The 27,375-nt window shown below is 43.1% G+C and overlaps 1 protein-coding gene and 1 long non-coding RNA gene across 2 annotated transcripts in view; one reads left to right on the top strand and one right to left on the bottom strand.

Moving 5' to 3' along the window:
• ST6GAL2 (ST6 beta-galactoside alpha-2,6-sialyltransferase 2) overlaps positions 1–27,375 on the bottom strand; it is a 185,943-nt gene that overhangs the window by 156,928 nt on the left and 1,640 nt on the right. The gene's annotated exons all lie outside the window — the stretch shown is intronic.
• Positions 3,229–27,375, top strand: part of LOC134517361 (uncharacterized) — a 58,274-nt gene continuing 34,127 nt past the window's right edge. Inside the window, exon 1 of the long non-coding RNA XR_010071608.1 lies at positions 3,229–3,391. This is a non-coding gene — a long non-coding RNA (uncharacterized LOC134517361). The remainder of the gene's footprint in view (positions 3,392–27,375) is intronic.

Raw genomic sequence — 27,375 nt, 5'->3', positions numbered from 1 at the left:
GCTCCACTTTGCGAAGAGTATCAGAAGAAAGGATGGCTGAGAAACGACTCTGGAGACAGGGCAAGACTAGAGAGCGGTGTCCCCTTGGAAAGCATATAAACATTTCTTCACTGAGTTCGCAAGGCTTGTGCTTTGAGTGATGAAATATAGATCTGAGAAATCCGCAGCAAAATCTGTCTTGATGCCTCATTGGAGTCAGGGTGGGGGAAGAACTAGTGCTGTGGGGATTTTGGGGAATGTGTGTTCCTGCATGAAAGGATTAGAAACAAACTGACCCAGGTCTGAAGCTCTCTGTCAGGGGAAGCCTGGTTCATGTATCAGAACATCTTATCTACTATTGGGATACTGGGGTCTGAAGGGATCACTTGTTACCTTCTTGCAGAAAAAGAAGAAAAGGGAAGATTAAAAGAAAAAAAAAAAGGAAAATAAATATTCTTAGTTGATGCAGCTGGTATAAACACGAACATCATGAGAACACAGGCACGGGCCACATAAGCTGCCACCTGACAGAGAAATGTCCCAAACTTGATGGGGGAGGCAGATGAAAGTATTCAAATGCATCATGGAGGAACACACCATGGAGTTCCGTTTGCTGCAGGAGAGGAGAGGATGGTGTGAACTCACTGCCGGGTCAGGGCAGGCTGGGGAGGCTGACTCGAGCCTGCGCTCAACAGAAAGAGGAGGTTTACAGCATATCGCAGCTCAAAAGAACAAAGATTAAAACATACTGATGTTATGGAAGAGTTTCCCAAACTCATCTCATATTTGTACCTGCACAATTCAGGGACATGTCTTGCTCATATATTTGGAGGAATTTCTGTCCAATTTCTTAATCAGGACTGCTGATTAAAAAATTCAAAGGAGGATGGTGATATACATAAAGAGATAAATTTCAGGTCATTGCATTATTCTCCCTGACTGTATATTACAGTCATTACAGTGTTTTCTGGTGTAATTTTAATTTTGTATTCCTGATGTTCAGACTATTAAACAATAAAATGCTATTAGTGTTTATCCTCTTTAAGGCACTGATACATATTAAAAACTTTAACTCAAGCATAACGAACACTTTTCATATCCGGGAATGCAGAAAGTAATTCACTGTGGTATTTTTCATGACAACACTATATTTGTCATGGCACAGCCAATTACTGCAGTAGGCTTAGTTCAGACTTTTTTTGCTTGAGAAGGAAGCAAGGATGCTAACACTTATGAAAATATGCTTCTCTTATTTTTAATTTATGTATTATTGATAGTGATAAAGAAAATCTCAGCAGAATTTAACAGTTTCCACCTCTGAGAGAACATTGTTCATAGGGTTTGTAAGTAAAAAATACTCTTGTCTCTTTTTCTCTTTGAGGTTTTGTATATTTTCTAATAAATTATTCAGTGTTTCACGTTACGATCCTTGAGCTTGCTCTCAGATCTATTAAATCCCTGTATGTGTAAGTTTTATGAACACTGTTTGTAAAGATCATGTAAAGTCTAAGTGCATTAGTGACAGGGGTCATGAAATATTGAGAGATTTAACCACATCTGTGAGATAAATAAGTATTTCTCCCAGAGGTCTAAGAACTGGCATATTCACATACAACACAAAGCCCTGTGCAATATTGACACATTATATCCTGCTATTTGGAATTAAACCATAAAATAACACTAGCTCCTGTATCAGAGTATTACGGTACTACCACTATCCCAGAATCCCAGGGTGATCCAGGGAGGTGTTTTGTCATTACAGCAATCATAAAGAGAAGGGAAGGAAATTAAAGTGAAAGATGAAATATTCTTAAATCCACAAACCCTTTTTTTTTAGTTAGAGTCAATTGACTGGTAAAATCCCCTTTTGTGTTCCTTTTTTTTTTTCCCCCAGTCAAGTTCACAGCAGAATATCAATGAGGTTTGTTGAAATGGAAACTTTTCACTGTGCATAATTAGAGTAAATGAAACGTGCATCTATTCTCAATGTGCTTCTTTTATTTCTGTAAAATTTAATTTCTCCAAGAATGGAGGTAGGAAAAAAATGGGGTGAACGTCAAGTTACATGAGAAGGGATTGAAAACTTCAAGGCCAGCTCAAGAACAATGATCGGGATCAAAAATCTTACTCAGTGTTAGGGGCAAACACTTCTTCTCAGCCTGATTTGCATGCCTCGGTTTAGCCTGTGAAAAGCAGGCACCGCTAACAAGAATTAAGCATGTGGATGTGTAGACGAGCAGAGCAAATTTTCCCTCAGTATGCTGTGGGAGTAGCCTGATCTGAAAACCTACCACTGCTCCTCTGCCTTGAATTTGGTAAGCGTCGAGCACCATTAATACAGCTAAAGCCAAACTGTACGCTGTCACGACCTTCCCAAGAGAAGAGCCCGTGAGGGATTCGGCTAAGCCTGCCAAAGTTGCTTTGCTCGTGACCTGTGTCGGATCTGAAAGAGAGCTACGCTCACTCCAGATTGATCCATACCGGAGATAGGAACTGTTAAAGTACAGGATTTTGGTGAGTCTGACCCTGGGAAGTGGGGACCAGTCGGGTTAAAGCACTGGGACTGTAACGAAACTTCAGTCTTTCCATTTCAGCAGTGGCCCCATCAATGCCGCGCTGCACCGGGCGCTGTGTGTGCCAGAGTGGGAGGACGGGCCCCCAAGGCAGACAGAGAAAACAGGCAGGGAAGGAAGAAAGCAAATTATGTCATGCTCCTCTTTTGCAGATGGGGAGATGGGGCAGGTGAGCATTGGCCAAGGACATGCGGGAAGACTGGGCAAAGCCTGGGGCTGTGCTCTGGGTGTTGCCCCGATGTCCTTGGGGCTGCTCTCACGAGCAGAAGTTGTCTGTCCTCTCCATTTGCCAGCTGAGGCTTCATCACCTGCTGCTGTGCCAGTGCTCCTCTCCCACCTCAGCTGTGGTGTAGCATGCCTCTGCTGAAGCCACCATCCTGGCGTTTGCCCAGGTTTTCCTGGGCTTTTGCAACAGGCTGGGAATGTGCACATGGCTATAGGTACCAGAGCACAGCTGCTCTGTGGCAGCCTCCGCTGGCTGCCCTACCTCCGGTGGGGTGCTGTGGGTCAGCTGTGCTTCTGGGAATGCAACCCTTTTCTCACACCAGCCTTTTCCTGGCTTAAATACCCGCAGGGCTCAGCGATACGGCATGGGGGAGCGAGGGGAGTAGACCACAAGAAGTGGTTAAATGCAAAGATAAATTTCTGTTTAATTAAAGCCCTTTTGTGGGACTTTTCAGGGTGATTGAACAGGCCCTCTCTCTAGATGTGCTCAGGCAAATTGTATTGCCGGTGTGCTTTCGTGGATGCTGTCAGGACCAATGGAGAAACCAACATAACAGAAGTCTGGAAAACTTTACCCTGTCAGATACATCACACCGGGCTTCCAACCATGAAAGGTAAAATAAGACAGGGCAATGCATATTTCACTCAGTGGGGCTGGCTTTCCTGGTTTTATTGTCACCGGATTTCTAAATTACAGAAGTTGACACCCAAAACAATAGAGGATGCACTGTTAGGATGGTTGTTCACACTCTGTAGTTCTCTGAATCGAGACGCCCCCTGCTATAAAACTTGAAGTTTACCAAGCCTGAAGCAACTCTTTGCTGCTATTATTCATTTATTACTGCAGAATTTCTCATCAGACTCACAGGAGATCAGGGCCCCATTCTACCGGTGCTATGCAAGTGTGCTGCAAGAGACAGAGTGTGTCCTGAGGAGGTGCCAGCCCGAGCAGACATCCCTGTCCCAGGGAGGATGGCGAGCTGGCCGGCCGCCCGCGCTGTGCAGGCAGGCCCTGGCGGGGGTCAGCCAGATGCTGGGCTGCAGCTGCCAGATTGTCTGCTGGGCAGATCATCCCGACTTTAGGAGATGTCTCAGACCAGTGGAATTAATTGCTTATTGGAAATGCCCATGCTCTTTTAAGTAACTACTACACGGCTGAAGGCAGCTGAGATGAGTCTTTCCCGAAGTGACACGCTCAGCATCACACAGGAAACCTGTCAAAGAATGAGCATGAGGGATTTTTTGAGTCCTGGTTTACCACCTAATCCACAAAAGTACCTTCCTTCTCCAGTTCATGAGAGGTTAATACGTCAGCGGTCTTTGTCTTAACCAGACATTTAATGTTCACACCTCACTTGGAGGGAAGAGAGCTGGGACACAGCATCCCTCTTCCTGTCCCCCAGATCTCCCACTTCCTTGTACAAAGCACAACCTTATTTTCTAGAAACACTAGTCCTCTTTCTTTCATCCTTTGAAAAATGCTACTCTTGCACTTTTATTTTTTTTGCATCCTATGAAAAAAGATATCAATTTATGAGATACACATAGCGGTCAGACCGGGAGATGTGAAACATATTGTTATTAATTTGGGTCCACATAAATCTTTGTTTGTCACAGAAAAAACAGATCGACTATTTTTAGAAAACATTAATTCTTCTATTTTGTCTGACAAGCATTTCCAATCTGAATCTCAGAGAAAAAGCAATCTGTTACACTCAGACGTTTGTGTGATGAGGGGGTCTATCAGATGCCGTGGCAAACAAGTGTGTTCTCTATGCAGCATATTCAAATTCCTCCAGTTCTCTTCCCTCCCCAAAGCACGAATGGTGGTAGCTATGCCATAAGCAAAGACTGAGCCTAGAGCTGTCTTAGCTGTGCTTGAGGAGAAGCTCTGTCCACGTCTTTGCGCATTTTTTCCCTTATAGTTCCTCTGTCAGACTTTTTACCCTGCTGACCCTGAGCAAATTTGTCAGAGCAAAATGGTCATCCAGTTTTACAGGCTTGGGCAAAGCAAGCAACACAAGACTAGAAACAGAAAAGCAAAACACTGGACTATAAATTGCAAAATCCCAGAAGCTAAACTCAAGGAGAGGCAGAAATTGAAACACTAATGCAATATGAAAAGAGGCATGCCATTTAAATCAGCATTCTAAAGGGTTGGTCTGCTATGGGAGCATGGGATTTTTTCCCAGCTACTCTCTTTTTTACCTTGCCATGTCTTCAAAGGGTTTTATTTCTCTGAAGATAAGGAAATTGCATACTTTCTTGAATAGGATTCCCTGGTAAGATGGTGTTCCAGTTACTCTCCTGAAAGTAAAGCTTTTACTACAGGGTAGGCAAATTAAGGTGTAGAAATCGAAGCAATCTGGGCCATGTAGGAGGTGCATAGGAACCATTTTCTCCTATGTAATAACATTTTTGTCCAAGGCACATTCGAAAGCTTATGTCCACAGTAAGATAGCAATCCTGCAAATTTAGTAGGTCTCATATTTAATCTCCAGCTCAAGTGACAACCATAAACAATAAAAACTTATCTCTGACAACAGGGTGACACAACTGACACATCACTCAGCTCTGAGACGCTGATCACAGGGTCTGCTGATCGGTTTCAATATCCTGCATGGAGCTGATGTATTTGTACTAAAACATTCAAATACATTCTCTTCTCTCCACGGAGGGTGAATGCTGTTAGGCAGCAGCTTCGCTTCCCCAGTCCGCCTCCTCCTCGCGAAGTATCTGACATGCAGAAGTGCACAAGGCCTGCTCTGGTTGTCACTTCTACTTAACATCTTGGTGCTACAGCCATCATGAGAGGAACTCATCTGGAAGAGCAATAGGGGCTACTAAAAGTGATTTCTGGGTCTCGCATTGCCTTGAATTACTAAGGTAAAAATACTTGGATAAAGCTGTTTCTGTGGTCTCTCTGAGCTCTCTTTATCTTATGCCAGGTACCCTGAGCAGTGCTGGCTTAAGTAAGCACGAAGCGTAGGATCTGCTTCCCTCTCTGGAGAGGTGTAGCACTGAATGTCCTCCCCCTCCACGACAGAAAGCATTAGGGAAAGCTGGGGCTGCCTGAGCTAAGACTCCTTCTGGAGCTGCCCTGGGGCAATTGCCACTCTTCTGCACCTTCGCTGGTGAGCACTCATGGTGGAATTCCTTGGTAACTCTCTATACCCAGTCCACACCAGTTAAGAAAGCTTCCTGCCCTGACAGCACACACCAGAGTAAGCATTTAATATTAATTGTACAAGTATATAATTTGAAATGACATCTTTGAAGGACAATGAGCAGTTTGAGTATCCAAATCTGGGCAGCTTGGGTAGTCAAGTCAATGTATTTCAGATTACTTTTGATAAGAAGTAGAGAAGATATAAGAAAGGGACAGGAACCATTTTTTGAAAGTTTTTGTGGGGATTAAGGAGTGAACAAGTGTAGCCCATTTAAAATAAAAAAAAAAAGAATTACAATTCCTCGATTACATTGAGGAACTGGATAAGTTAGAAATCCTGCAACTTTGACAAGCATCACAGAAAAGTACAGAAAACATTCTCATCAAAGATAATGTGCTCTCCTGTATGTTATACAGAAGGCCAACATGAAGACTTTGAGTTGGATCCTCTATTCAGCACAACGCTGGAGGAATCATAGAATCATAGAAACATTTAGGTTGGAAAAGACCCTTGGGATCATCGAGTCCAACCATCAACTCCACTCTACAAAGTTCTCCCCTACACCGTATCCCTTAACACCACATCTAAACGACTCTTAAACACATCCAGGGATGGTGACTCCACCACCTCCCTGGGCAGTCTATTCCAGCATCTAACTACTCTTTCTGTGAAGAATTTTTTCCTAATGTCCAGCCTAAACCTACCCTGCTGCAGCTTGAACCCATTTCTTCTTGTTCTATCGCTAATTACCTGTGAGAAGAGACCAGCATCAACCTCTCTACAATGTCCTTTCAAGTAGTTGTAGAGAGTGATGAGGTCTCCCCTCAGCCTCCTCTTCCTCAAACTAAACAGTCCCAGCTCCTTCAATCGCTCCTCATAAGATTTATTCTCCAGGCCCTTCACCAGTTTCGTTGCCCTCCTCTGCACTCGCTCCAGCACCTCGATATCTCTCTTATATTGAGGTGCCCAAAACTGGACACAATGCTCAAGGTGTGGCCTCACCAGTGCTGAGTACAGGGGGACAATCACCTCCCTATTTCTGCTGCTCACACCATTTCTAATACAAGCCAGGATGGCATTGGCTTTCTTGGCCACCTGGGCACACTGCTGGCTCATGTTCAGCCGCTTGTCAATTAGAACCCCCAGGTCCTTTTCTGCCAGGCAGCTCTCCAGCCACACTTCCCCAAGCCTGTAGCGATGCATGGGGTTGTTGTGGCCCAAGTGCAGGACCTGGCACTTGGCCTTGTTGAAGCTCATTCCATTAGCATTGGCCCATCGGTCCAATCTGTCCATGTCTCTCTGTAGAGTCTCCCTATCCTCATGTAGATCAACACTCCCGCTTAACTTCGTGTCATCTGCAAACTTGCTGATGATACACTCTAGGTCCTTATCAAGGTCATCAATAAAGATGTTAAACAGAAATGGTCCCAACACCGAGCCCTGAGGGACACCACTTGTGACCGGCCGCCAGCTGGATTTAACTCCATTGACCACCACTCTTTGGGACTGCCCATCCAGCCAGTGCTTGATCCAGCAGATCGTATGCTCATCCAGGCCGTGAGCAGCCAGTTTTTCCATGAGAATTCTATGGGGGACAGTGTCAAATGCTTTTTGAAAGTCTAGGTAGACAACGTCCACAGCCTTTCCCTCATCCAATAATCAGGTCATCTTGTCATAGAAGGAGATCAGGTTCGTCAGGCAGGATCTGCCTTTCATAAACCCATGCTGACTAGGCCTGATCCCCTGCTTGTCCATTATATGACTTGTAATGGCACTCAAGATGATCTGCTCCATGACCTTCCCTGCTACCGAGGTCAGACTGTCAGGTCTATAGTTTCCTGGATCCTCCTTTCTGCCTTTTTTGTAGATGGGCGCTACATTTGCTACCCTCCAGTCCATTGGGACCTCCCCAGTTAGCCATGACTTCAGGTAGATAATGGAAAGTGGCTTGGCGAGCACGTCTGCCAACTCTTTCAGCACTCTTGGATGTGACCCATCCAGTCCCACAGACTTGTGTGCATCCAAGCGGTGTAGCAGGTCACTGATCACTTCCTCTTTAATTGCGATGACGTCGTTCAGCTTCCCCTCCCTGTCTCCTAGCTCACGAGGCTGGGAGCCCGGGGAACAGCTCGTTCCACTGCTAAAGACTGAGGCAAAGTAGGCGTTGAGCACCTCAGCCTTTTCCTCATACTTTGTGACTATGTTTCCCTCTGCATCCAGTAAGGGAGGGAGATTTTCCCTAATCCTCCTTTTGTTGTTAATGCATTTATAGAAACATTTTTTGTTATCCTTAACAGCTGTAGCTAGTTTGAGCTCTAGCTGAGCTTTGGCTCTCCTCATTTTCTCCCTGCATAGCTTCGCTATATCCTTATAGTCTTCATGAGAGACCTGCCCCCTCTTCCAAAGGTCATAGACTCTCCTTTTGTTCTTGAGGTCCAGCCAAAGGTCCCTATTTAGCCAGGCCGGTCACCTTTCCCACCTGCTTGTTTTTCGGCACCCAGGGACAGCCTCCTCCTGTGCCTTTAAGACTTCTCTCTTGAAGTATGTCCAGCCTTCCTGGGCTCCTATATCCTTCAGGGCAGCCTCCCAAGGGATTTTGTCCAGCAGTCTTCTGAACAGGTCAAAGTTTGCCCTTCAGAAGTCTAAGGTGGCAGTTTTACTAACCCCTCTCCTTGTTTCTCCAAGAATCAGAAATTCGATCATCTCATGATCACTGTGCCCTAGGCCGCCACCAACCTTTACTTCCCCCACAAGTTCTTCCCTGTTCACAAGAAGCAGGTCCAGGAGGGCACCTTCCCTTGTCGGCTCACTTACCAGCTGTGTGAGGAAGTTATCTTCCACATATTCCAGGAACCTCCTGGATTGTTCCCTCTCTTCTGTGTTGTATTCCCAGCAGATATCCGGGATGTTAAAGTTCCCCACAAGAACAATGGCAAGTGAGCGCGAGATTTTCCCCAGCTGCTTATGGAAAGCTTCATCCGCCTCACTGCTTTGGTTGGGAGGTCTATAGCAGACTCCCACAGCGATATCAGCTTTATCGGCCCTTAACCTAATCCACACACTCTCCACCCCATCATCAGTATACTTGATTTCCAAGCTCTCATAGCATTCTCTAACATACAGGGCCACTCCACCACCTCTCCTTTCCTGTCTGTCTCTCCTGAAGAGCTTGTAGCCATCCATCGTGGCACTCCAGTTGTGTGAGGCATCCCACCACATTTCTGTGATAGCCACTATGTCATAGTTTTCCTGGCACATCATGGCTTCAAGCTCCCCATGTTTGTTGCTCATACTGCGTGCATTGGTATAGATGCAATTCAGATGTGCTAACGATTCCAGCACCTTTTTGTGAGTGTGGGCCCCATTTCCTACCAGACCCCTCTCAGGTGCTTCCATGATTTCTAAATGTCTGTCCCTTCTCTCAAATGAAATGGCAGAGAGTCCTCACTAGTCCACCATCCTTCAAGCCCTGGCATGCCTCCCGTGGGTTTATTCCTGACGGGCCCAGTTATCTCCCCTTCCCTCCTCATATCTAGTTTAAAACCCTGTCAATGAGCCTTGCTAAGTCCTGCCCCAAAATTCTTTTCCCCTTCTGGGACAGGTGCATCCCACCTGCCACCATCAGGTCAGGTGATTCATATAGCAGCCTGTGATCAAAAAACCCAAAGCCCTGCCGATAACACCAGCCCCAGAGCCACGAGTTGACCTGATGCCTCTTCCTGTTAATTTCCTCATTCGTGATTGCCACTGAAGGGATAGAGGAGAATACAACTTGCATTCCTGATCCCTTAAGCCACCGCCCCAAGGCTCTAAAATCTCTTTTAATTGATTTTGGGCTCCTTCTACCCACTTCTTCACTATCCACCTGAAATACTAAGAGGGGGTAGTAGTCAGAGGAGTTTACTGGGGGCGGAAGTTTGTCCAGCGCATCCCTGACCCGTGCCCTAGGGAGGCAGCAGACTTCCCTGTGAAGTGGGTCAGGACGGCATATTGGCCCCTCCAAAAAATCAATCCTAATCCTCTGGACTCATTTTATATCCCAGTTTGTTCTTTTCCTCACTCCTTCCAGTCTCTTTACCCTATGTTTTTATTTTTACCTCAGTTGTCACCCCTCCTTTGTGCTTCAGAACTTCAAATAATCAGAGTAATGACAAGAGATAGGAGGAAATCTCCTTGATAGGCTGATTACATCACAGGTTTTCAACAGATGGTTATTTTGCACCATCCTCTGAAGGATCTAATCCTGGCTTCTAGCAAAAACAAGGTGCTGAGCGTCAAGGGCAGTGGCTCAGGTCTGGTATGACAGTTGGTGTGTGCCTTTTTGCTTTTCTATTGCCCGTCCCCTTGGAATTCCTGTCTCCTCTACTCTTGTCCATATTTCTGTTAAGTCCTCTCCTTTTTCAACTTCCGTCAACTCAGTTTAATATCTTACTTTCATTTTTTCTTCTTCTGCCTCATCTTTCAAATACACACAATACTTATATTTTTGCTGCTATGACCAATAGTCTAGTGATGATTAATCTGTCTCCAATTATATCTTTGGATATAATTTTCATAGCCATTCTCACATTGTTTTAGAGGTGAATGCACTTAGACTCATAATCTCTGTCCATGAACAGACCATAGCATTTCAGGAGTCAGTGTTTGTCCTAGGCGTGTATTTCTCCACACATCTACTTTCTGACAGAACCCATGCTTATCAGCTTTCAGGTCATAAGTGTCTCTTCAAGCCTCCAATTGCCTGCCATAACAGTGATTGTCTGTCTTCAAAGTTCAATATTTCCTTAGTGCTGATGGCATACCTGTATCACGAGTTACATCTGTGTTTTAGTGGACCTTCAGCATATCTCTTCAGACTGCCACTGAATGGGCTAATCTGACCAAATTCAGAGACCTAGAGCACAGCTGTTTATGCCTAAGCAGGTCACCCAAGGTTCCTGTTGTAAAAATTTTAACATACAAGTCATCTCATCCCAAGGCAGACATGTGAATAATGTATAGTGGATGATTTGCATCCTAGAAGTGTTATTCTGAGCTGAGATTCAAGCAAGAGGAATCCCACCCACTGAAATGGAGAGGGACAAGGAAGCTGATGCCCTTCATTTAAGGTAGGCATAAACCCCAAGTACTCTCCTTTATGAAGAAAGGTGACCTTTACTCCATATGTAGGCATTGAACTACTATCCAAAATGAAGGGACATGCAAGGCACATGGTGGATAAGCTGATTTCTGCCAGTTATGGTTTGGCATGTTAATGTAGGAGGCAATAAGAAGTTGGAAAGACGCATGAGAAAGAGGCCAGGCAGGCACTGAAAGGATGGTCTAAGAGACAGATATGACAAGGAGGTATTTTGGACTGAATGGTAGATGAGAAAATCTTGGGAATTTGGTCACATCTCCCTGTTCTTCTACCTCTGGTTTTCCGAAGGAAACAGGACTTTGTGTGTTAAATACGTGGGCTCACATCAAAGAACAGTCTAATTCCACCTAATTTTTCTCCACAAACAGAACATCACCCTGGGTTTTGACTAGCATTTTGAGCCATCAAGGTCACCACTGAGAATGTGTTGCCCTCTTCAGTACTGATCTTTCAGGTCCTAAAGCATAGATGAGCCCTGACATTGGTCTGACACCATGGGGGTGGGTCATCCTTTACTGAAAACTTAATAGCATGTTTACTTTCACTTTGTGAGCATCAAATATTTATTAACAACATTCCAGCATTTCATATTAACAGTGTTTCTTTGTATGTATTCTATACCAGTTACTGACAAACAACTGAGTCCTCCTAACGATAATTATTCTGGGACACAAACTCTTTGTCTTCTAAACTATGTTTTCTCAGCCTTTATCAGTGTTTGGGAAGTTGGAAATCACATTGCTTTAATTAAATGAAGGAAACGTAATTTCTCTTGCATGTTGATGTATGTGAAGGATCCACAAGTTCTTATTCCTTCTGCTGCCCAACCTACAATGGAGATGGACCTGAGGGTCCAGATTGTGGAAGGAAAATGGCACAAAAACAGCACCAGAAGAAAGCTTTTTCATTTACATTTTTTATGGCCTAGATGTCTCTAGTAAATAGGAGTGGTACAGTGGCAGACAGCTCACACTCCCCCTGGTCAGCCAGGAGCAATACACTACATAAAACCAGAAATTCTTGGAACTGGCTTGTGGAGTGAGGATATTGAGAAAATCACCCTGTCCATGTAGGATCTGCAGAACCAAGAGAAAGGCAGGTCATGGGCCCTGGCGTAATACATATCAGGCAGGTTATGTACAAATCAGTCAAGGCACAGCACAGAGGGCAACATATATGAGGGGATGGAGTTGAAAATGTTCTACTGGTAGACCTCAGCTGGGAGCAACAGGAATACTTTGGGAATGATCCCCAGTGCACAGGCCCCAGATGTGCAGCACTGCCACACAGGGACACAAGCCAAGACAGATACTTGCAAGGATCCAAATGGTGCTCAAACATCGCTGGACCTCTCAGGGGAGAAGTCTGTACATCACATAACGACAAGCTCCTACCTGAGATGAATTCCTAAGCTCTACATGCACTCCCAAGCTCAGATGGAGATTTCTACTGTAAAAGGCAATATAGCCTAAAAAAGGATACTCTGAACTTTTCCATGGGCTTCCTAGGAAGAATAGGGAACCTTACCTCTAAATGTAGACATCTATAGAACTACAAGTAGTTTTAACATACCCTGTTTCTTACTGGGTGTCATGGTGTCATTTGGGGGAGCATAGGGACACAACTCTCTGGCGTCTGGCTGCCTTACTTTACTTTCTGCTTCATAAGCTAGAAGACATTGTCCTGTAGCCACACCAGGATCTTCTGGGGGAAGCCAGCACTACTCTTCTAGTGTCCCACATTTCACAGGGTTGTTTGCCATTTTTTTCCTAGGCCTTGCCCTGTCTTGTGTCATTTTCCTTACAGTCTGAAGAATGACGTCCACATCCAGCTAGAGGGTTTTTTGTCAGGTGGATATATGTGATGGCCTGCCTTCTGCTGGCAAGAGTTATGGGTCTCTTTCAGAAACACACAGAGAAAAAGGTAGGCATAGTGCAACAGGGTATTTCAATGAAACTAGGATTGGGTTTTTTCTTCTTTACAAAAGAGAGCAGGTCTCTCTATTCTTCTGGTATACATATAAGTGAAAGAAGCTCCAGATGGCTGATGATTAGATTTGGTTGCTAAAAAACATCTGAGCCTTTAACATCTGAAAATTCTCAATTTCTAGGCACAGTTACACTGCCTAAAGACCTGTGATAGGTTTACTTGGGGCAACATGGAAAATAAGAGAGATGCACAATAATATAGAAAAGTCTCATGTGGCTGCGCTATCAATTATTTCATGGTATTCTTTGGGATACTTTTATGCTTGTAAAACACAAGGATCATATAACAGAGGTAATTTTTTGGTTCCAGCATTTCAGAAAAGCTGTTACTGTAACAAGCCCAGCAGTTTGCATTACGCAGTGTAAATATGCAGCGTATGCTTAAAGAATGTGAGGTCCTTACATAGAAGAATGCTCTTCCTCAGATGAAAAAACAAATGAAATGACCTTATGATGATCTTGCTTACTAAAAACTTTTTTACTTTTCATAGTTCTTACATATTCAGTATTTTAAGTAAAAACTGTAATGCCAAAGCATGACATCGTTTTCTCTAATTATTTTAAAAGGTGAAGAAAGGCATTTGAGCCCATGACTGAAAAATAATAGTGTAAAAATGCACAATGATTTAGATTTTCAAAATTGATTAGCAGTTTAGGACTGTGACAGCAATTTATGTGGTGTTTCCAGTTTACTAGAAGCTAAAATTGATTAGCATTTTTTGAAAAGTACCATGCTAATCAAGGTAAATTACGTCATGAAATGACTTGATTACTAGACAATTTGCCCTTTCAGAGACTCTTTAAATAAAACTAGTTTGGGAAACATTTTCTGTCAGCAGATCTGCTAAAACTATTACTTGCACTGTGAGAAGGTGGTAATTTTTGTCTTTCGTGCTTTTCCCTTTGTATTTTCTCATATATTTTCAGTAAATAACAATCCTAGTCCATATTGCTCTACTGGATTATTTTTTTTTTCCTTGCTTGTGCTTTTCACTTCAATATTTAATTATATTAATTCTGATAAATAATTCTATGTGCTATCACCCTGCCTGCTACCTCTGTACGGTACAGCAGAATAATGCTTGGACAATCTGGAAATCTAAGTCTGCCGCCCCAATTATAAATAGTTCCAGCAGGACAGATAGTCTAACAAATCGATCTTCAGACTCTCTTCCAAGTGTGTATTTTATGTTCTAGAGATATGTACATAGTTTTAATGGGAAAGACTCCTGAATATTATTAATATTATAAGGGTGAAATTCAGATACACATAAAAAATGCATTAAGTCAAACTAAATGGATTTTTAAATTATTCCACAAGAGGTGGTGGAGACAAAATCAAATCATCTTCATTGTCTGTGAGAGTGCTTCAACTCTGCTAGTGGTGAGTGAGGTCTACCTTCAGCACCGGCCCTGTGGCCCCTTCGCCAGCTTTTTCTCCCAAGCAGCCCCTCTTCCTCCGGTGAGGGGATCATCACAGGTCACAGTACCTGTGATGGGGGGACACATCACATGACCTGTGGGGACACATCCTCACAGTACCCTCTGGGGACATGCAGCTGCACAGATTAAGGTACCATCTCTCATGTATGCACACATGCACACACACTGGAGCTGCTGAGCTGAAGTTTGCCTTGTCTTTTGCTTAGTTCTTCACCTCCTGGGGAAAAAAAATCTGCATAAATAAATGTATATAATGGAGAATTGCAAGAATTGCCAGGCCAGAGCTCTTTACATGACAACACAAATCCTTGTCTGCAGCCTCTGGCACCTCCAAGAACAGAAACCACAGTCCCTGCCAAACCCCTCCTAGCGATGCTGGCACCAGTGCTTCGTGCTATTTAAGCCAGATGCTTCTTATTTAAGAAAGCGATTGGAAACATATAACACTAAGAAACTAAAGTTATCTGTGTTCACATCTGGCCAATATGTATGGAGCTCAAGGCTGGTTTACTTTAGGAGTGGGCTGAAATTCCTGATTTTCTGTGGGAGATAGTATAGTGAACTTAGGGGAGTATAGATAAATTAGGGGAGGAGATATGGCTGTGGGGTTTTTCATCAAGTGAAACATTTTTAGGATGATGTGATACTAGAGTGAAAGTCTCCTGCTGGAAGGGAGGAAGGAGAATACACAGGCAGAAGGAAGGAAAATACATATGCAGGAGAAATGAATTTAAACCCTGAAGTATTTCTGTATTTCCATTTCCCCCTTTGTATAGATCAGATATGCGTTTGCACAATGGTTCAGATATCATTAAACATATGTAGATCTATGCAAATCTGCAGACACCTGGCTTTTGTTCTGATGATATTGCCAATAATGCAGACAGCTTGGTTAGAAAAGTTAGAAACTAATAACAGTAGCTCTGTGTATCCAAGATTCCTACATTTCTGCTTTCCTTTCCTCTCCCCTCTTCTTTGTGAAAGGCTGCCTTGCCTGTCTTTTTTCAGACCATTTCCATTTCCAGTAAGGAGCCGTCTTGTGTGAGATCCTGCCTCTTCTTTCACATCCCCTCCACCCTCCACAATATTCAATGGCGTTGATCTGTTTCGGGCAAGACATGTGATTTTTTTATACCTTTTCAATCCTTTTTTTTTTTTTTCAGACTGTCCCTCTTTCCCTTGGGAAGCATAAAAAAATATGCAGTCTTTTTAGAAAAAACAACAAACAACCAGACCTTGAGAATTACAGTGCAGGAAAGTAAAAAATACTTGCCGAGTGATAACTAAGCATGGGCAGCCACGCTGTGTGGCAGAGATTGCAAGCTGAATGTTTTGCTTATGCTCATATTGATTGTAGTTATCTTTCCACTTTTTCATACGAGCCTCATAAATTATACACCCTTGCAAACTGTGCCAGCTGGCATTTAAAATTTGCCCCTTCTCTAACTCTTCCTAACGTACAAAAATGAACAAGCCTACAACTTGCTATCCTCCCTAGACACTCTGAACAATAACCCTACCATCATGGGAGACATATATCGTTCCTAATGCCAGCCATGTCCATGCCTGTGTGATTTGTTTGGGTTTAGATCCGAAAGCAGGGCAACATGTTTTAATATCCCATTTCAAAATGTTTTTTAAAAAAAAGGAGGAAAAAGGAGATGGTGAGGAAGCCATCCCCCAGTCCAGTTCCCCTGGGTGACAAATGCATCCAGGGGCTTTTGCTGTTCTCTGGTTTTGGTTGCAGCCGCAGTCCAAAGCCACATGCTCTGCACTGCCATAAATACACTGCTTCAAATGGCAGAACTGATTTGCTCTGTCCCTTGGAAAGAGAACAAAGCAAGTCAGTTTTTGAACCCAATAATGACAATAAACAGCAGTAGTTGTTCAAAAATAGCCCAGATCGGGAACTAAATAAGGACGGCACTGTGCATACTGTTAACCATTATCCATGCTATTCCTACTAGCTTTTACTTATCACATAAGCTCCTTCGTTAGTATTAACAGTACCACAGCTTGTCAAAAAGTAGTCATATGAGCCAAGCCTTGAAGGACAAGACACTCATGCTTCCTAAATTTCCACTATAGAGACAATAAGAAATATGACTGTCCTCAAACACACATGGCAAAACCAAACATCAGCTGCTAACTTGAATGTCACATTTTCAAGCTGGGCTTGTTTGGATGCATTTGCATGGCATGACACAGTGCTATGTAAAGGTATCCAGGCTAGTCGTGTACCCTGGGAGCAGCATGGTGCTGCTCAGGAGGTCTCTGGACAGGTGAACGTACCCTCCTAATGCAGCTCTCTTACTTCCAGCAACTCAATATTGCACCCTATGGGTAAATCCAAAAGCCATACTTCGAATTTAGTAGTTTTATATATGCAATGCCTATATAGATGCTTTTCAGAAGTCTGTGTTTGGATTCCTGTTTTTGAAAACCTTACCCGCAGTAGTCCTTTTGCACTAAAAATCTAATACCGGTCAAACTGTCTTATTTAAATATGCTAAAGCAAATTTACTCCTGTAAATATGCAACACATCATGCAGCCTAATGTTTTCAAACTGATTACTTCCTATTTAAAAGGGGTGACACCCTACTGTAAAAAACATGAAGAAACTGCAATAAACTAAAGTGAGAGTGAAATGTTGTCTACATTCTTCTTCTTGGAGCTGCCTCACACTTTTGCTTGCTGCATCTCATCCTTCTGTGATTATTCAGAGCTTGTACCTTCCCAGCAAAGAAAACATTAGCCCTTAAACTGTAAATTTCACAAAAGCACCATTAATGGTGACATCTTCTGAATGACCTCTTGCCACCAATGGGATGAATGTTTTTTCACATGGTGTGTACATTATTTTTTACAATGTCTAAACAAGGCAGCACCAGTTGACAAACTTGTTCCTGTTAATTGCCAAATCCTCACTTTCAGGGCTGCATAAATCTTCTGAATAAAAGATCACAGCTGATACTGTCAGGTCAAGAATCCCACAGCATGTTTTTGGTGCCAAGTCAAACACAAATTCCTCAGGGCTCACACTGGTAACACCTTCTTATATTTATTTTTTTGTTCTGGATCTGTGGAATAACAACTTTGAATTCATTCTGGTGTGTTGGTGTTTGCTGTATGCGCAGAGCTGCCAATTTCTGAACCATTTGGCTTGAGAAATTGTGCTGTGAGCAAAGTCCCTCTTCTTGCTTCTGGTCCTGCCTCACTGCCACCTCAACTCCCAGGCACTGCACACCGAAATATCACCAGGGACACCACAAGAACAATTGTTTATGTTTGATTGCTCATTCTTTGTTAAACAGCAGTAGCTCTAACCTGGTCATACCGCTTTTTTTGTACATCTGGTTTTATGCTTTACACAAAGGTTCTGTTTCCTCTAGTTCAGAATTACTCCTGGTTGCCTGGCCTAAAGCACCGTATACCTTGGGTTCAGTTGTAGCCTGGTTGTTCTGGGCTGGTATGGAGAGCCAAATCACCTCTGTCCTCCATGTTTTTACCCCCAGGACCTCGGGTACAAACATTATGTGTGTCTTAGGAGTCCTGTTAATCTTGCTGGTAACGTCTTGCTTGCTGCAGCTCTGGAGGCACGTCTGCCACCTAAGCTAATGCCATAGCTCTCATCTTATGCCTAATGGAAACCCCAGCCTGTGAAAAGTGACACCTTGTTTCAACCACATTGCCAAGCCCTGTGGGATGAGGTGGGAGACAGAGACGACAGTCGCCACCTGATCTGCTCTACAGATCTGCTCTACAGGTGGTCTTGGCACCATGGAGGTGCCAGCTGCTGCTGCTGTTGCTGCAAAAGGGAGCCTGCATATGGAGTGAGATGACATCACCACCCACAGGGAGCTCATCACCCTTCAGTCCCTTCTTAAGGCAATAAGAAAAATGGAAAAACCTGAATCAAGGCAAAGAGGTGTAGTTTGATGCTGCCTTCAGCATTCCTCTGGCTCAGATGGATGGCTCACCATGCCACAGAACTGAGGTCTTCTGCCCTACGGCAGCTTGTGTTAGCATCATTCCTAGCTGGGCCAGTTCTCTCCCACTGCAAAGCCACCTGACCCTCAGCGAGACGCTGCCCCTGGCTCTTAGTGTGGGTGCGCTGTCACTCACACCCAGCCTTCCCAGATTCTGGCCTCAGCAGTCTCTGAGGGCCTTATGTGTTTAAAGCAGTACCAGGAACTTGGCAAGACATTAGACTGACGGTTCAGCTGCACAAAGCTGATCTCACCTTGCCGTGTGCCAGTCTGCCAAATGAACAAATGGTGCCAAAAGTACCTCATATTACTTGGCTGTAACACTGATTTTATTTATTTTTTTTTTAATGCTCAAGCTTATCCCCTTGATCCTTTGAATTATAAAGCAATCGTGGGGCTCTACTGAACTGCACCCACCATCGAGCCATTAATGGTCTCCTTCCAGGCACCCTCCACAGTAGTCTGTCTAGAGAAAAAGCCCCCCACCAAGATCTGTTTTCAAGTAACAGGTACTCCCAGCTTCCAACAAGGTCTATCAGGATGCTCCAGTGAACCTGGCTGGGCTCCTGCTGCCACAGAAATCTGCCAAGGGAAAAATGGGCCTGAAGAAGCTGCTGCTCCTGTTTACTCTTCTTTCATTTTGGACAGGGTAGGAACAATGTTTGTGTGCACTTCTCTTTATCTCTGTGAAGCATCTGTTCCCATAGATGATCTTGGCTAAGGATTTTTTGCAGTTGCTTTCCAAAGCCTAACAAATTAGATAGATAGACTTTGGTCCTTTCCCTCTGATAAATGTGATATGAACATGGCTCAACCGCCTTTGCTAGATTTGTCCCCGAAGTCTGTAAATATCTTTCTGAAGACCATTGTTTTAAAATCTTTTTTCCATTTTTTTTTTCAGTTCATCATTTCATTTCAGAATTGATCAAATCGTGTTGGTTGCAGGCTTATCACAGGAAGTTTTTTTCTCACCTGTACCTCTTGGCAGTTCTAACGCCTGTTTGGTTGCTTGGACATATTGGCCTCCATTGACTAGTGGATAGAGAGTGTCTGGGGATAGCCCCAATACACTAGTTAATGAAAGGGAACACATAGATTTGAACTATTAGAACTAACAGTTATGCAAGCAGCTGGGCATTATCTGTACTCTACAATGTTGGCACTACAGAAAAAGGTAGCATGGTTTTTCTCTTAAATACCCTTAAAAAATCCCCCCCTTTTATTTTTTTCCCTGAGAGTAGAAGGTTCTGATTTGCCCGCCCATAGGTTGCTTCCAGTCTGATCTCTCATACTATCATCACTGATGTGTTCCTATGATGGTATCATAGCTGGAGCGAGGTCAGTGGACAAAGCTTGTGAGTGTCATGTACCAATGTGCCACTCTGGTTTTAAATGGATCCTGCATTAAATACAGAGTGATTGTTTGTTGTGGGAAAGAAAGTAAAAGAATCATTCTGTCATTGAAAATAAATTGAAGTTTCCCATACATTGCGCTAGCCCAGGGTCACTTTCTGTCATGTGCTCATTTTTTTCCAGTTGGACAATTTTCACCCTTCTTTGTTCATTCTAAGATGAAACTTCTCCTCCAGCCTTCTTCAACCAACCAAGCAGCAACCCAAAGTTTCGCTGAAAATCCAGATGGAAGACTACAGAATCTACATATCTTAAATGAGATGGATGAGTAATGCAGCTTACTTGTCTAAATCACTCAGAAATCCAAATTACATGCCACATGTTACTCCTTAAGCTAGTCAAGAGCATTTTTCGTTTTGGTTTTTTTTTTTAATTAATTCATGCTAAATGCCTTTAACAACTGCAGAGCTGAGGAGAAAGAGCACTGCTGTACACAGTGTTTTGATTTCATCTGACCCTTGCATTATGAGATCAGATCTTAAGACACATTATCTGGAAATGTGAAGGTCCTTAATTTTTTCCTTTGAGTGCCGCTGGTTTAAGGAGTCTTCTCAAGGCTGGCAGTTCATGCAATCTATAAGCAGTAGCTGGTCACTCTGGTATGCTCTCAGTTACTGTTTGTTAAAAATGAAAAATGAGAGCTGTACTGGCATACAGGTGTTGCGTGTTTCTGAGAGAACAGCTTTGGAACACAGCTGTAGAGTGGGTACTTCCAGACATAGCAATATGTGTATATATATATATATAGACACGTGTTTATGCTGATACTTTGCCGAACCAAAATCACAACACTGAATATCTGAAGATCAGATTAAATCCAGATTTAAACCAGGCAGGCTTAGCCAACTCTAATAAATAACATACTCATCACAGAGATGTAGAGTTGCTTGCTTAGAAGTCCACGTATAGCTGGGTGGATTAGTTGTATATTAGGAGAAGTAAGCCTTCTGCCTCACAATAGCTGTGTTCATGCAAACTCAGATGCGTATGTCTGCACCCGTGACCACAAGTGAAATGCATGTGACTTGCGCTTGAGGAGAGAGTGGAATCTGTTGGCTAAAGCGGACACTGTCTTTATAGGTATTGTCCTTTCCTGGAAGCGTTCCAAAAATTGAACAGATGGCAAAAGCCTGATGAATTTTCAGATATTTTATCTGGAGCACAGTGCAAGTGACTCACTGCCATGATGCATGTTCTCCCCTCCTTCCACTAGCCTGTTCCCAACCCTGCTCCCATCCAGAGATCTCACTGCTAGCCAAAGAAAATATCAGTTTTGTTTTAATATAGTCCCGATCCTAAGCCAAGAGAATCAAATCTTAGTGAGGAAGAACACGCATGTGCCCTTATTCTTTGCTTTTTAGCTTGCTTTTATTACAAGCCACTTCTGGGGGGAGGCCAAGCTAAAAAACATGGCAGTTAACTGAATAACAGAGGTGCTGAGCTCTGACCTCAGACACACCTGGCAGCAGATCTTGAGCTAGAAAAATATGCTCAGAGAATTAAACGGGATCTGTGGTGAAAGTAAGGCAGCACCTCACATCTGTGTTGCTCTCTGTAGCGCATTGTGAAGCATAATCCAATGGTGCTTCCGAACAAGCAAAGCAGAATGAGTGCTTGCCTGCTTTGTACACCATTTCATGAAGAAATCACTTTTTCATTTTTAAATATTACATTGCACCTATTTACAATTTCTAAAGCCATGTACTGCAATTTGCTGGCACAAATAACTGATCCTATAAACTTCAGCAATGTCAGGTAATGTCTGTGGGGAGTTCAATCGATAAATAAGCCCTCTCTCCTCTGCTGCTGAGCGATTTCACCAGAAAATGACTTTGTTTAATGCTGTGAAAGGGGCCAACCATACTGTGTCACTTGAGAGAAAAAAAAAACTTGGAATGTGAAAGCATGGGGAATGGAGAACCACGCATTATAATTATTTCCCTGGAGTTCCATCAGTGGGTTTGTGGATAACCGCAGAGGTAAGAACGGCTACCTCCCAGCTTCTAATCAGAGACACTGAACAGGGACTTTTGGACTCTGCAGCAGGAACCAACCTGGCACCAGTGGTGCCCCGAAAAGAGGATTGGAGCTGCAATCTCAACACATGGGGCTGGAAGATTTCTGAACTGTGTGAAAGAGACATGGCTGTCTTTTTCTGTGCCAGAGTCAGGGTGCTTGCTCCGACTCTAGGGAATTGATTAAATCTCTAGAAAGAAGACAGCAGCTTGGAGAAAAAGCTGTTGGGAGTTTTCCTCCTCTGTGCTGAGTCTTGGCTTGAGCCACCTTGTTGACCTCTGGTTGAATGCAGCTAAAGGACAGCAGGGGTTTATGACATGGGTGGATCTGGCTTTAGGTGAAGGCATTTTGCAACAATTCAGTTTGAACACAATGAAAGAGATGTCTTTGCATCAAACTATTTGAGTTTTCTTTTTGAGACTGTTATCAGGCTTTTAGTTGGCCTACAGAGCTGGTCAGCTTTATTCTGTCTTTCTCAAGTGGAACAGCAAAACAATAATTATCCATAAAATCTTTTGTTGTTTTTTGGACCAATATTTTGACTCTTCTCCCTGTTTTGTGCTGGGCTGCTGTAACTTGTATCCTCCTCCTCTGATCCCAGTGGAGCAATGAGACAGACAAGGACCTAAAACAGCTGTTCTGTACAGGCTCCCTGCCCCTTGAAACAGTCCTTCTCTACTCTGTTTCTGTTCTGTCCCTACAACCAGGTTTAACCCCCACAAAGTGAATTAAATTAATCAAGGATCAATTCACTAAATGCTTTTACTTCAGTTGAGAGATGTTCGTTGCTCTTTAAAGGGGGCAGAGAATTTTGTTAAAATTCAGATTTTGTTAAAATATATTTTAATATAAAATATACTAAACAGACAAAGATAAGAGCAGGCAGTTCTCCAAAACCTACTCCGGTTTCACACAGCCTGTTCCAGCCAAATGCACCAAGTTAGGCTTGGGACACAGATTCATCAGTAAGATGGGCTGTTGTTTTGATTGTTTTGTGCTGAATTTTATTGAAGGTGCCAGCTGTCAGTGATATGAGTGGGTTTCTGGTCAGAAAGAAAATGCTGCAAGAATATACCTTGTTAGGGCACCTATCAGCTCCCCATGGATTCACCTCATCTAGTCAACTGTCAGAAACAAACACTTACTGTAGTCAGCTCTGTGGAGCAGATATAACTGTCAAAGAAATTGGTGTTTCTCAGTATCATTGATATAATTGCCACCTGCCTTCCCAGACACCAATTCCAGAAATGGTATGCTAAGTTTCTTCTTCAAACACTTGGGTGAGGAGATTTTATTATTATTTAAGAGGGTCAAAGCAGTAGATGGGGAAACTGGAGCCCTCTGGGACCACAGGGCCGGTCCTGGACGGGGTTTGAAGCCCGCAGGTGCTTCTAGGCTCAGTGCTCTGGAGGGAAATGCTGCCGGCATCATTGGCACCATCCAGTTGGCTGAGGCTGATACTAAGAATATCAGCTAGGGAAAATATGTGGGGAAAATTCTTTTACAGGAGCACCTACAGGCTGCAGCCAAGAACTGTGTAGGTGCTGACTGTGTAGGTATTATGCATATAATAAGGCACAGTATTATTCTTCAGTATGCAGTATAAGCAAAGAAGACAGATGAAGGGTGTATACATGGAGGGGGAGGCAGAAATATTATCTCTCTTTTGCAGATGAGGAACCATACAATCTTAAGGTCTGAACGGCAGCAACTGAACATCAGGGTCAGATTCCCATAAAAGGAATTGTTTACCAATGTTTTTCATTTGCAAGTAGCATCTTTTAAGATATTCAGGAAGAGAAAGGAATAGTGTTGCATCTGAATGAAAATCCTTAGGTGTTATGGCAATGCATTAAAACATATCACATCTGAGTGTTTGTCAAGTACAATATGCAAGTGGCTAATGCTGCAGTCAAATGCATTTTCCCAAGGAATCAGCTGCTTTCTTATTGCATTTATCAAATATATGTCCATGGAATGATATTTTCTGAGACATGAATCAACACAACATATGTTATAGTGCTTCAGCTTTGTTTTCATAATGAAAAGAAACTGCCTTAATAGCATCTGTTGCAGTGCTAGGAACATATCCTGCCACAGTTTCTCAGTGAAAAAACTCCAATTTCAAGTCAAAGAACTTGGATCCAGGTTTAAAGGAATGGGCAGGCTAGTTGTGATCATGCCTGCTATTACCTAGTTATCTGTTCTGCTTTCCTTTCTTTTCTTTAATTATTTATCAGAGTTAACACAAAAACACAGTAAAGGAAACACTCGGACTCAGTGTATCATTTCTGGATGCAGACATTCTTCTTTAAGCCAGCAAGGAATTTTGAGTATAAAGTCCTATTGAAGTAATTTTTTTTTTTTTTTTCATTTTTGGTTGTCTCTCCTGTATGCTGCAGTTGTCTTCTAAACTGTACATTGTAGATTATCTACCTTTGAGAGTAAAATGAAAATTTGCTGTACTGGGACTTGGTAAACTGCCTTTAATCTAATTTATATTATGGGGCACCAATTACTGGGGAATTCATATGCTACTAAATGTCAGTTCCACTCTTGTCCTATCAATGACAAAAACAATTTGTAAGTCATTCTAATCACAAGAATGCCATGCTGAAAAATCTCCTTATTGTTCCTTCACAATTCCCCTGATAACTGCAAGAGTATGGCTTTTCAAGGTCCTTCCACTCTTACCATTGCCCTGCAGTAGAACGAGGTAGCAGATGTTTGGATTTTGAGTCCTTTCTCCAGGGGCAGTAACAAAAGGATAATAGCAGAAGTTTTGAATAGGTTTCTCTCCTTTCGACCCTGCTAAGGTGCAAGGAGTTACAGAAAAAGGAGCAGTTAGGACCAGGAGATTGCATTAGGTTTTTATCCACTCCAAATACTCTAGCTGTGGTTAATATTTCATATTTCCATGCAGCATGATAGACACAAAGGTGTGCAATGCGTGGAGATGCGATACCTGTTCCAAAGAGCTTCAATCTAAATCAGACCCACAGGGATTTCACAGGAAAAGGGGGAAAGAAGGAATATGTCTGAGGAAAACAGGGAGGGCTTTTAGGGCAATAAACCATGAATTACACTAGTCTCTGCTTCCTTGATTCGTTTTGCAATTCTTATAAGCAGAATTGTAGTCAAGTTATGCAAACAAAAGCTACCCCCGACGCAGGGAATGCCCTTTGAAAATCCCTGTTTATTCAGTAGATGAGGATATATAGACGCTTATGCCTTAGTAAAGGGTATTGAAATGCCTGGATTGATACATTTTGCTATATATAAAAACAGAGAGGGGAAATAGAAAACTTTGACATATAAAAGGATGATAAACTGGAAACATAATTTTAAAGAACTCTGCCAGTGCTTGAGTGTCTGGCATTTTCTGCTTCATGAATTGTAATCTTTGATGGGGGGCAGGGAGGCGAGCTCATTTCAAGTCAGAGAAGCAACAGAGAGAATTTCTGATGAAAACCCAGGTTAGCTTGAAGGTACATTTAGATCTCTGTGGCTCATGCTGGCAAGGTCTGAAAACTTTTTGTTTGAGCGACAACTTAGGACAGTGCTTGGTCATCCTCCAGAAATAACTCTGCTGGGGCTGGTAGGGTGGATGGAGTAAGCCACTGCCTGGAGACACATGCTGACTGCATACTAACACGGCTGGATCAGCCCAAACATAGACAACATCTCCTGCCCACCACTTACTAGGGTACCTACTACATGGATGGGTGGGTACAAGATCACAAGTAGGGCAGTCTTCTCTGTCAGATGCAGGTAGTCCCTTCTGTAGGAGGAGAGAAATGGTTCCTGCCTCATCCCATTCCCGTGAAAAGGGAGGGGAGGCAGATCCCTTGTGCCACAGGTGAGGCTCTGCAGAGCATACATTGGCCATGGTAAACACAGATTTTGCCTGTCAGCCAAGATACTTTCTTAGTTGCTTTTGTGTGTGTGTGTGTTGTGTTGCATCATCCTCACAGAGCACAACACTTCCAGTAGGCAGAAGGGTCGTGGCATCTGGCCCTGGGTGAACAGCCCCCAGCATTTTCCTAGCATCCTGATCTGGGATTAGGTTGTTTTGAGAACATCCTGCCATGCTGAGAGCAAACAGATGACAGCAGAGTCCTCTTAGTAAACTGAGTGTGGTCAAGGCTGAATTTGACACAAGGATGTCACACAGAGCTGAATAGAGCTACCTGTTCCTGTTCCCCTTTGCACTGGAATTCTTCTCGCTGAGGTGTTTCCGCTCTTTCATACATCCATGGAGATGATGAAAGAAAATTAAACTTAGAAAAGGCAGTGCACAGTTTTATTCAAGAGTATTCCAGGAACAAGCTTATGTAGCTGATGGGTGGAAATGCGAAAAAAAAAAAAAGATCATTATTCTTGATATTGCACCCCAGTATTATATTTAATGGACTAAGTATCCCAGGTAATGATGCAGTTTTGACAAAATTTTAATTTATTGATGAAGTAATGTTGCCTCCGAAAACCTGAAACATGAGGCATATTCCTACTTCTAATCTCCACTGCAAGAAGTTATACAAACTCACTTATCAATCCCCTAGCCGTCTGCACCCCTTAGCATGATTCCCCTATCAATATAACATAAAATGACTGAGTTTCATGAAGCAATACCTATTCTGTGCTTGGCTGCAACTCTGAGCTCCGATTTAATATTAGCTTATAAAAGTTGTCCCTTAATAAACAATGAAGGCTTCTGAAAGGGGGAAAAAAAATGTCAGTCTGGTCCTTTCGACCTGTAGAAGAGATGTAAATTTACTCACACTAACTGGAAAGCAACCACTGTAGACCTAAAACATAATCCTTTGAGCTATTATGTTTGCTCAGTGGCAAAGAAAACGGTGTCTAGGGACAGTAAGCAGCAGTTTCAAATCACGAGTGTATGCTTTCTAAATATAAGGAGCAGCTTTCCTCCTCATAGTTATAAATACGGCTGTGTCACCTATATGATCCAACGGACAGCTGCAGCCAACAAAGGTCTGGACTGGACTGACAGTAACAGATGGGCCAGTGGTCCCATGTCCTGCTAGTCAGCAGACGGCTCTTCTAGATTGGGTTTATCCATCAGGGGAGTAGGTGTGGGTTCAGTTAGGAGGCAGTCACTCTTTTAATGCTCTGTGTTGCTAGACAATAACCTCCAGCCTGTCCCTGGAGTAACTCGTCCACAGTTTTCAAATCAAAAGGCAGCCAGCTCCAGGTTACTGGGACTCTCAGATAACCGCATCATTCCAGCCTCTCGTTTCAAATGCCATTGCTCAGCTGGGGCAAGGAGAGTTGTCACCTGACCTCTCCAATGGCCTCTATCACTTTCTGTTGAGCCCAATGAGCTTGATTCATAGGAACAAGGTAAAGAAGAAGAGTGCCTGTCTGGGAGTGTTTTTTGCTACATGAACTGAAAGGAGCTACCTGGAGAGTGGCAC

Source organism: Chroicocephalus ridibundus, chromosome 1 (genome assembly GCF_963924245.1).
Source record: "Chroicocephalus ridibundus chromosome 1, bChrRid1.1, whole genome shotgun sequence".
NCBI classification, from domain to species: domain Eukaryota; kingdom Metazoa; phylum Chordata; class Aves; order Charadriiformes; family Laridae; genus Chroicocephalus; species Chroicocephalus ridibundus.
The sequence above is the reverse complement of the archived record's forward strand: the minus strand, read 5'-3'. Positions and strand labels throughout refer to the sequence as shown.